The 8,461-nt window shown below is 45.0% G+C and overlaps 1 pseudogene; it reads left to right on the plus strand.

Moving 5' to 3' along the window:
- The first annotated feature begins 3,937 nt into the window (after positions 1 to 3,937).
- On the plus strand, positions 3,938 to 6,535 carry LOC100357216 (E3 ubiquitin-protein ligase TRIM41 pseudogene; annotated as a pseudogene).
- Positions 6,536 to 8,461: the final 1,926 nt, after the last annotated feature.

Raw genomic sequence — 8,461 nt, forward strand, 5'->3', positions numbered from 1 at the left:
TTACTTAAGAAGATAATAAACTCAATATCACATGAAGCAGATTTTCATTTGTTTCATAACTAAAGATACGAATGTTATATTCCTTGCCTTAAGGAAACACAATCTAAATCAATTGTGGGCTATCCCTCAGTTTAAAATGAATAGAATGAATGTCAGCATTGTAGCACAGCAAATTAAGCCATTTCATGTGGCACCAGCATCCCAAATCAGAGTGCTGGTTCCTGGATGCTCCACTTCTGTTCCAGCTTCCTGCAAGTGCCCTGGGAAGTAACAAATGATGATCCAAGTACTTGGGCCCCTGCCACCTATGTGAGAGACCTAGATGGAGTTCCACACTCCTGGCTTCAGCCTAGTCCAAACTTGACTGCTTGGCTATTATGGTCATTTGGAAAGTGAACCAAGGGAAGGAAGATTCTCTCTCTCTCTCTCTCTCTCTCTCTCTCTCTCTCTCTCCTTTCTCTTTTTCTCTCTCCCCCTCCCCCTTTACTCTGTCTTTCAAATAAATAAATGCAACATTTCAAAAATTGAATAGGACCAAGCAAGACCAAAGTCTTCAGGATGAACATCCCCAATCATCAAACAGAAGCTCACAATGGGATTTTGTTATTATTATTTATTTTTAATTTCCCAACATATATTCTCCTCCCACAAACAGCACCACAAATGTCCTTTGAGTTTCTACCTCTCCCCTCATTTCCATGCATGTGGTTAAGGTAAAGTACATCCCTGCTCTGGGGCAGAGGCATGAGCTGGAGACATCATCTTTCAGAGTATGTCTAGTAGGTGGAGGTGTGGTTCCAGCTCTCAAGTCCCCACCACAGCTTCCATACAGAAAGCATACATCCATACCTTTTGCCATAGCACTGGCAGCATTTCCCTCAAGTGGGACATACTGAAGAGGAAGAAATCACTCTCCAAAGTTGTAAGTCTGGGTAACCAGGAAAATGATTCCATTTATAGTGATAGAAATGTCAGCAAGTGACAAGCATTTGGGAGGGAAGATGAATTCAATTCTAGATAATGAGATTTAATTTTAAATAGCAGTTATTGTTTCCTTTTGATTATAAAAGTAATGCCTGGTCTTGTAGATAATTTTGAATAAAAAGAAAAATGGAAGGAAAACATACAAAATAATCTTGTTAACACTTTGATGAATTTTTTTCCAAGTTTCCCATCTGCTCTTCCATGTATGGATATATAAAATCAATGTAGGATTATATTTTATATAAATTTTCAGATCTAGCTATTTTCATTCAACTTTCTCAGTGAGTAGTTCAATATAAAAATACTTTGAATATAGATTTTATAATGTTTATATAATAATCCATATATAATAAAATGTATGTAACTTTAGTAATGGACAGATTTCTCACAATTTTTATGATTATAAATAGGAACATTTGTGTTGAAGCTTGCATATATTATGACTGTAGTAAGACATTTATATTAGGATCTGTGCGTACCTCAAATAATTTCTTAGGACATGAGGATAGAAATAAATTATCAGGCTAAAGAGTTGAACTGCTTTAAGGCAATGTAAAATGCACAATGATTTCCAAAATGTGATCATATGAGCCAGTGCCAAAGTGAATTAAATAATAATTTCCTGGAGATGGACATTGGGCCTAGCCATTAAGACATCTGTTAAGATGTCCATTTCCCACATTGGAGTACTCGGGTTTGATTCTTGGGTCTGACTCTGGCCTGCAGCTTCCTGCTAATGTGCACCCCTGTGAAGCAGCAGTGATGGCTCAAGTAAAACTTGACTTGTGTTCCTGGATCCCAGCTTCAGCTTGTCCAAATCCTGGCTGCTGCAGGAATGTGGAAAGTGAACTGAAAGATGAGAACTCGCTTTCTCTCAGTCTGTCTGTCTTTCTCTTTTAAGTAAATAAGTACATAATGTTTAATTAATTTACTTGAGAGTCTATCATTAATTATTGAGAAACATGCCAGAGACTCTAATTCTAGATGTCATGATAGAGTCATAATTTTCTGTAGGTTGTTGATTTTGTTCTTCAAGATTTTCTGGGAGATTCTGAATGTAGTCACTTGTGGAGCTACTACTGAAGAATGTACCCTGTTCAAAAGGTAAAAATAGGGAGGTGAAGCCAAAGTTTGCAACTGACTAGTTGGGAGAACTTCAATGAAGTACTTAAACAATATCTAAATGTCAATTTTTTAATCACAAAAAGGATGATAAAAGAATATATCTCATTTTAAAATTTTACTTTATTTTTTTAAATTGACATATAAAATTGTTGGTACAGTTATGCATCACATAATCACATTTCTGCATCACATAATCACATTTCTGCGAATAACCACAATGCTGGTCCCATAAGATTATAACGAACTGAAACTCTTCTGTCACCTCAGGAATGCATAGCTGAAGAGGGAAGAGAAAAGGAAGCTGCAGGAGATGAAACAGAAGAACCTCCACGAAGATTCACAGAGAAGGGTTTAGCAGAAGCTTTTGCAGATGTCAGTGAGCTCCTTCAAAATCTTGAAAACTTGGACCCCAACACGGGATGGTTTTCAATAATAGGAATATTCTTGGTGTATTATCTGCTTGTATGCAAATCTGTGATGAAAACTAAATAAATAAAATAAACCATGCAAGCAAATCATCACGGACCTATTTCTGAAGAGTGACCCCTCCTCAAAGGAAGCCCAGGCGGGTTCATCAGGAAGTTGTCCAGAAGACAACAACTGTGTACTACCACAGGAGAGGATGTGCATATTTTTGTCCATTGAAGATCCTCCAGTGGAACAAGATGTGGATGGAGGTGAATGACATTGATGATCCTGACCCTGTGTGAACCCAGGCTAATGCATATGTTTGTGCTTCCGTTTTAAACAAAAAATATAAAATTTAGAAAAATGAGGGGGTTGGCGTCGTGGCATAGCAGGTTAAACCATCACCTGTGACCCCCAGCATCCCATATGGGTGTCTGTTCAATTGCTGGCTGCTCCACTTCTGATCCAGCTCCCTGTTAATGACCCTGGGAAGGCAGCAGAAAATGGCCCTAGTGCTTGGGCCCCTGCCACTCACAAGAGAACCAAATGGAGCTCCTGGCTCCTGGCTTCAGACTGCCTGGTAGCTGGAGGAAGAAGGGTGAGTTGATGAGAAATTAGACTTCAGAATTGTCTGGGAAGTGAAAGGCACTTGTCCGGGAAGTGAAAGGCAGTTATTAAAGGCACTAGAGGGGAACAAGGGTCCCAGAGAGGTTTCTTTCCCCCTTTTTCTCTTAAAACATGAACACTTTTTTCAATAAAAGGTTAGATTTTGTGGGTTTTTTCTTGGCAGTATGGAAAATTCTACCACTTCTCTTCTTTGGTCCTTCTTGGTTCATTCAGGTGGTAAAATCAGGAGAGAAAGCGTCCCGTGCATCAGGCCTTGGGTCACCAGCCACTTTATTAGTGTAAGACAGAAAATTGAGAAATTTCATAGAACAGACCCACACAGGGGGCCTCCTCTTGCCCTGTGATGCCACCCCATAAAGTGCCCCATCAGAGTCCCGGGAGTTGACCAAGCAGAAGAGAAACTCCTCCTACAAGGCAAGTGAGGATGAAGAAGTAAGCAAGAGACTCTTATAGGCCAAATTGCACTCTCCCCTGACTAAACTCATACATAGACCTCCTCTCCCCCAGTACCGTGGAATACGACTGTATTTCAAAATAGGATCTTTAGGGGGCCAGGAAGGAGGAGGGGCAGGGGTTTATGAGGAGGCCAGGGGAGCGTTAAGGCAAATTTGCACTCAGGTCTACCTGAAGGACTTGGCGGCGGCGCTCAGCTGTTTCACCCCACCTGTGCCCACCCTGAGACACGGTTGTCGGCAAGGAGCAGGGAACTCTGGGGAGGTGGGGGTTTTCGAGCGGACAGTTCTCTGGCTGCGCTTGGGACGAGGCGTGGAGAGGCAGGGCAGGGGCCAACACGGCGTCTGAAAGGGGAAGACCCCCCCTATCTGTCCCCCCGCCCCTGCACATCTACACTGGCTGGACACTAAGATGGCAGCCGTTGCCATGACACCCAACCCAGTGCAGACCCTTCAAGAGGAGGCGATGTGCGCCATCTGCCTTGATAACTTCACCGACCCCGTGTCCTTGGGCTGCGGGCACAACTTCTGCCGAGTGTATTTAACTCAGTTGTGGGGCGGGGAGGATGAGGAGGACAGGGAAGAGTTAGACCGGGAGGAGGAGGAGGAGGAGAAAGAGGAGGAAGAAGAGGACGGAGAGGAGGAGGAAGTGGAGGTTGTAGGGGCTGGTAGGGGGTGGGACACCCATATGCGGGACAAAGACTATGAGGGTGAAATGGAGGAAGAGATCGAGGAGGAAGAGGAGGGTGTGTTTTGGACCAGTGGCATGGGTGGGTCCAGCTGGGACAAATGGATTATGTGTGGGAGGAGGAAGACCCGGACTACTACTTGGGGTACAGGGAGGAGGACCTCAGGGGGAAGGATGAGGGGGGTGAGAAGGAAGTTTTGGAGGAGGATGAGGAAGAGGAGCTAGACACTGTCACCCCACTGCCCCCGCCTCCAGCCCCTCGGCGGTGCTTCACTTGCCCCCAGTGTCGAAAGAGCTTTCCTCGGCGGAGCTTCTGCCCCAACTTGCAGCTGGCCAACATGGTTCCGGTGATTCGGCAGATGCATCCAACCCCTGTTCGAGGGAGCCGTGTAAACGAGCAGGGCATCTGTCCTAAACACCAAGAAGCACTGACGCTCTTCTGCGAGGTAGATGAAGCCATCTGCGTGGTGTGCCGTGACTCTAGGAGCCACAAACAGCACAGCGTGGTGCCATTGGAGGAGGTGGTGCAGGAGTACAAGGCCAAATTGCAAGGGCACCTGGAACCACTGAGGAAGCACCTGGAAGTCATGCAGAAGATGAAGGCCAAGGAGGAGAGGCGGGTGACAGAACTGAAGAGCCAGATGAAGTTAGAGCTTACAGCTGTGGCTTCAGAGTTTGGGCAGTTGACGCGGTTTCTGGCTGAAGAGCAGGCAGGGCTGCAGCGGCGCCTCCGAGAGATGCATGAAGCCCAGTTGGGGCGTGCGGGAGCTGCAGCCAGCCGCCTCTCAGAGCAGGCCACCCAGCTGAGCCCAAACAGCACAGCTTGCTGGCCGAGGCCCAGGAGCAGAGTCAGCAGGGTGGCCTACGGCTGTTTCAGGACATCAAGGAGACTTTCAGTAGGTGTGAAGAGGTACCGCTGCAACCACCAGAGATCTGGTCCCCTGATCTGGACCAACCCCATAGCCATGATTTCCTGACAGATGCCATTGTGAGGAAAATGAGCCAAATGTTCTGTCAGGCTGCAAGAGTGGACCTGACGCTGGACCCTGACACAGCTCATCCGGCCTCAATGTTGTCCCCTGATCGCCACCGTGTCCGCCTGGCAGAAAGGCGGCAGGAGGTTGTTGACCATCCAAGTGCTTCTCAGCTGTCTGCTGTGTACTGGGGGCCCAGGGCTTCCGCTCTGGCCGGCACTACTGGGAGGCAGAGGTGGGCTGTCGGAGGGGTTGGGCAGTGGGTGCTGCCCGTGAATCAACCCATCATAAGGAAATGGTGGGCTCTGGGGGGGGGGGTCCTCTGTGAGCACTGGGGATGCCAGCTCCCCTTGTCATCATCATCATCGCCGCCGACGGCTTTACCTGCCCCAGCAGCCCCTGCTTCAGCGGGAAGTGTGGTGTGTGGGCACCAATGGCAAACGTTACCAGGCACAAAGCTCAACAGAACAGACACTGCTGAGCCCAAGTGAGAAACCACGGCGCTTTGGCGTGTACCTGGACTATGAGGCTGGGCGTCTGGGCTTCTACAATGCGGAGACTTCAGCCCATGTGTACACCTTCTCAGCTGCCTTCCTAGACGAGTCTGTCTTCCCTTTCATCCGGGTGCTTTCCAAGGGCACCCGTATCAAGCTCTGCCCTTGATTAGCCTGCCATCTGCAGGGGCCCCTCTGGTTAGCACTGTGGGGGGGAGGGCGGGTGGTGGTGGAGGGTGACCCATAAGTTTGGAGGCTCAAAGGCTCCTCCCACTATGTTACTGCATTTTTTCTGGCTCCCCCTTGACTCCAGACCCCTGCTTCTTCTAGGAGCCTTAAAGGAACCCTGCTGGCCTCCAATTCAGCCTTTTCACCTACTGTGTCTGTCCAACAGGTCTGCATGGGTTCCTCATAATGAGATCAGCTGTTTGGTCTTCTCTCTCTGTGTTGCTCAGTCCAGCTCTGGGGTCTGAGTTCAAGTAGGGGATGAGAGGAGATTTTAATTTCATTCCTTAAAATCCCTTTCCCCCAACTCTTCTTCAACCTCATGTTAGTCCTGAGGCTGGAGGGCTTGGGCAAGACTTGCAGCATCCCCATTGAACTGCCATTTTCTGGTGCAAAGTTCAGCTAAAGGATTTGGAAGCTGTTTGGGGGAGGCAGGCTGGGCAAAAGGGTAGAGCTGGATATAGAAATACCCACTCTCTGGGGAAGTTGGAGGGATTCTACTTTCCTTCCATCCCCATTTTCTATCTCCACAAACCAACCAGAACTTAGCTTTGGCAATAGATCTGGAATGGTTGATACGATTGAAACTATGTATCATTTTATAACCCAATAGGTTATTTTCTCCCCCTTCCTTTTTAGGCATTCAAATCTAGGAGCAAATTTCCTCCCATCCTGCCCTTCCAGGTCTACTTACTGCCAGACTTTCCCCTTTGTTCATTGGAATTGCTTCTGTTAGTTTCCAACTTCTCTCTGCCTTTTCGTTCCCTTTTTGGCAAGCCCTAATATGGAGCCAGGGATGGGGACAAGGGGTTCGAATCCCTGGGAGGAGAGCCTTGGGTATAATCTATTTTTCTAATAACACCTTGCCTTCTGTCACTTACCGGCTTTTGTCCTCTGCTTGGAAGGGTGAGGTCAATTCATGTTCTTGGGGGAAAGGGAAGGTTGTTTGTGTTGCAGAAATAAAATGTTTATTTGCAAAAAAAAAAAAAAAATAGGATCTTTAACAAGGCAATTCATTTAAAACAGGTCGTCAGGTATACCCTAAAGCAGTATGATGGTGTCTTCACAAGAAGAGCAGACAAGAACACCATCACACACAGAGAGAAGTTCCCATGGCAACACAGGAGAAGTTGTGGACCTGCAGGGCCAGGAGAGAGGCCTTGGAAACTGCTCACTCTGCCAACACCATGGAACGAGGAGAACATATACTTCTGTTGGTTAAACTACCCGGTCTGTTTGAGCGTTAGGAAGCAGATACAGAGGGATTGGATGAAAGGATGGAGCACTGACCTCCTTCCCTAGATTTCCAAAGCTTTTTATTTAAGTAATAACAATGATAAGATGTGATTGGGCACTACAACCAAGTCCAGGGTCAGACCAGAGGCAGGTAATCAGAGGACTTGACCGCAGAAGTTACAGAAAAAATCAGTACAAAGCCACATTCCCTGTTTTACTGGATAATTATCCCTTGTTGTTTTTCTCAGTCTTGAATTATGTTCGGATCTGCAGTACAAATCAGTGCACCAGGAATGGAGTTTGTTATGTCTAGGTGATAATATAGCCCAAATAATAAGAAGACTAATACTTAGATTCTCAATTTGAAGACTCTAAGCCCCATTCTACTAAGAACCCAAACAAAAAGAAAAAATATCAGTATTCCCAAAGAAACTTAAGTTAGTGCAGGGAAAAGCTTCTCTTTTTTCATAGACAAATATAAAATACTGCATAAATCAAAGTGATGAGAAAAATAAAATCATAGTTCAAAAACCTAGATATTTTTAATTTGGCAAGAAACATAAAATTTAAAAATATAAATTTGCTTTCATACAAACACTGAAATTTCTTGTAGTTTCAGATATCCTTGTGGATAGTATCATAAATATGAAAAACGAATCATTAGTAGACTTAGATGCTTAGTAAGCTATCCTCAATTATGGAATTAAATCTATGTGTTTGAATCTTGGATCTGATACTTATTAATAGTGTAGCATTTTGTGAATACTTTAGTTTTCTGTTTTTCTCCATTCTGATATGCACATAAGAATAACAATGCACACTGTCTGTACTGTACTATTTTAAAGATCAAATAGAATAGCTTGTGTAAAACCATTTTGTGAACCCTAAGGGATGCTATTTGAGGTGCTATTCTTGCTATTGTTATTATTTTTTTATTTACCCCAAGGAATTTTTCTTTCTGAAATCGTTAGACAAAGCCTCTCTCTCTTGTAGAATCCACTGGGATCTTATGGCTCAGTAGTTATCAACCTTTGCCACATTGTGTTCCGAACACAATTTGCTACAAAAATGTCATGAAATCAAATTTTCTCCATTTCTAATAGTCATATTGTCCATGTTTCACTCCTCGTTATACATTTTTAAAGTAGTTAGTAAAGTAAAAAGTATTGGTCATTGTGGCCTGTTGCAGTTGGGATTGTACTGCAAGGGGATAGATGTTGATGACACCCACCCCTCAGAAGCCAATGC

The sequence above is a fragment of the Oryctolagus cuniculus genome, chromosome 3, assembly GCF_964237555.1.
Source record: "Oryctolagus cuniculus chromosome 3, mOryCun1.1, whole genome shotgun sequence".
Classification (NCBI taxonomy): domain Eukaryota; kingdom Metazoa; phylum Chordata; class Mammalia; order Lagomorpha; family Leporidae; genus Oryctolagus; species Oryctolagus cuniculus.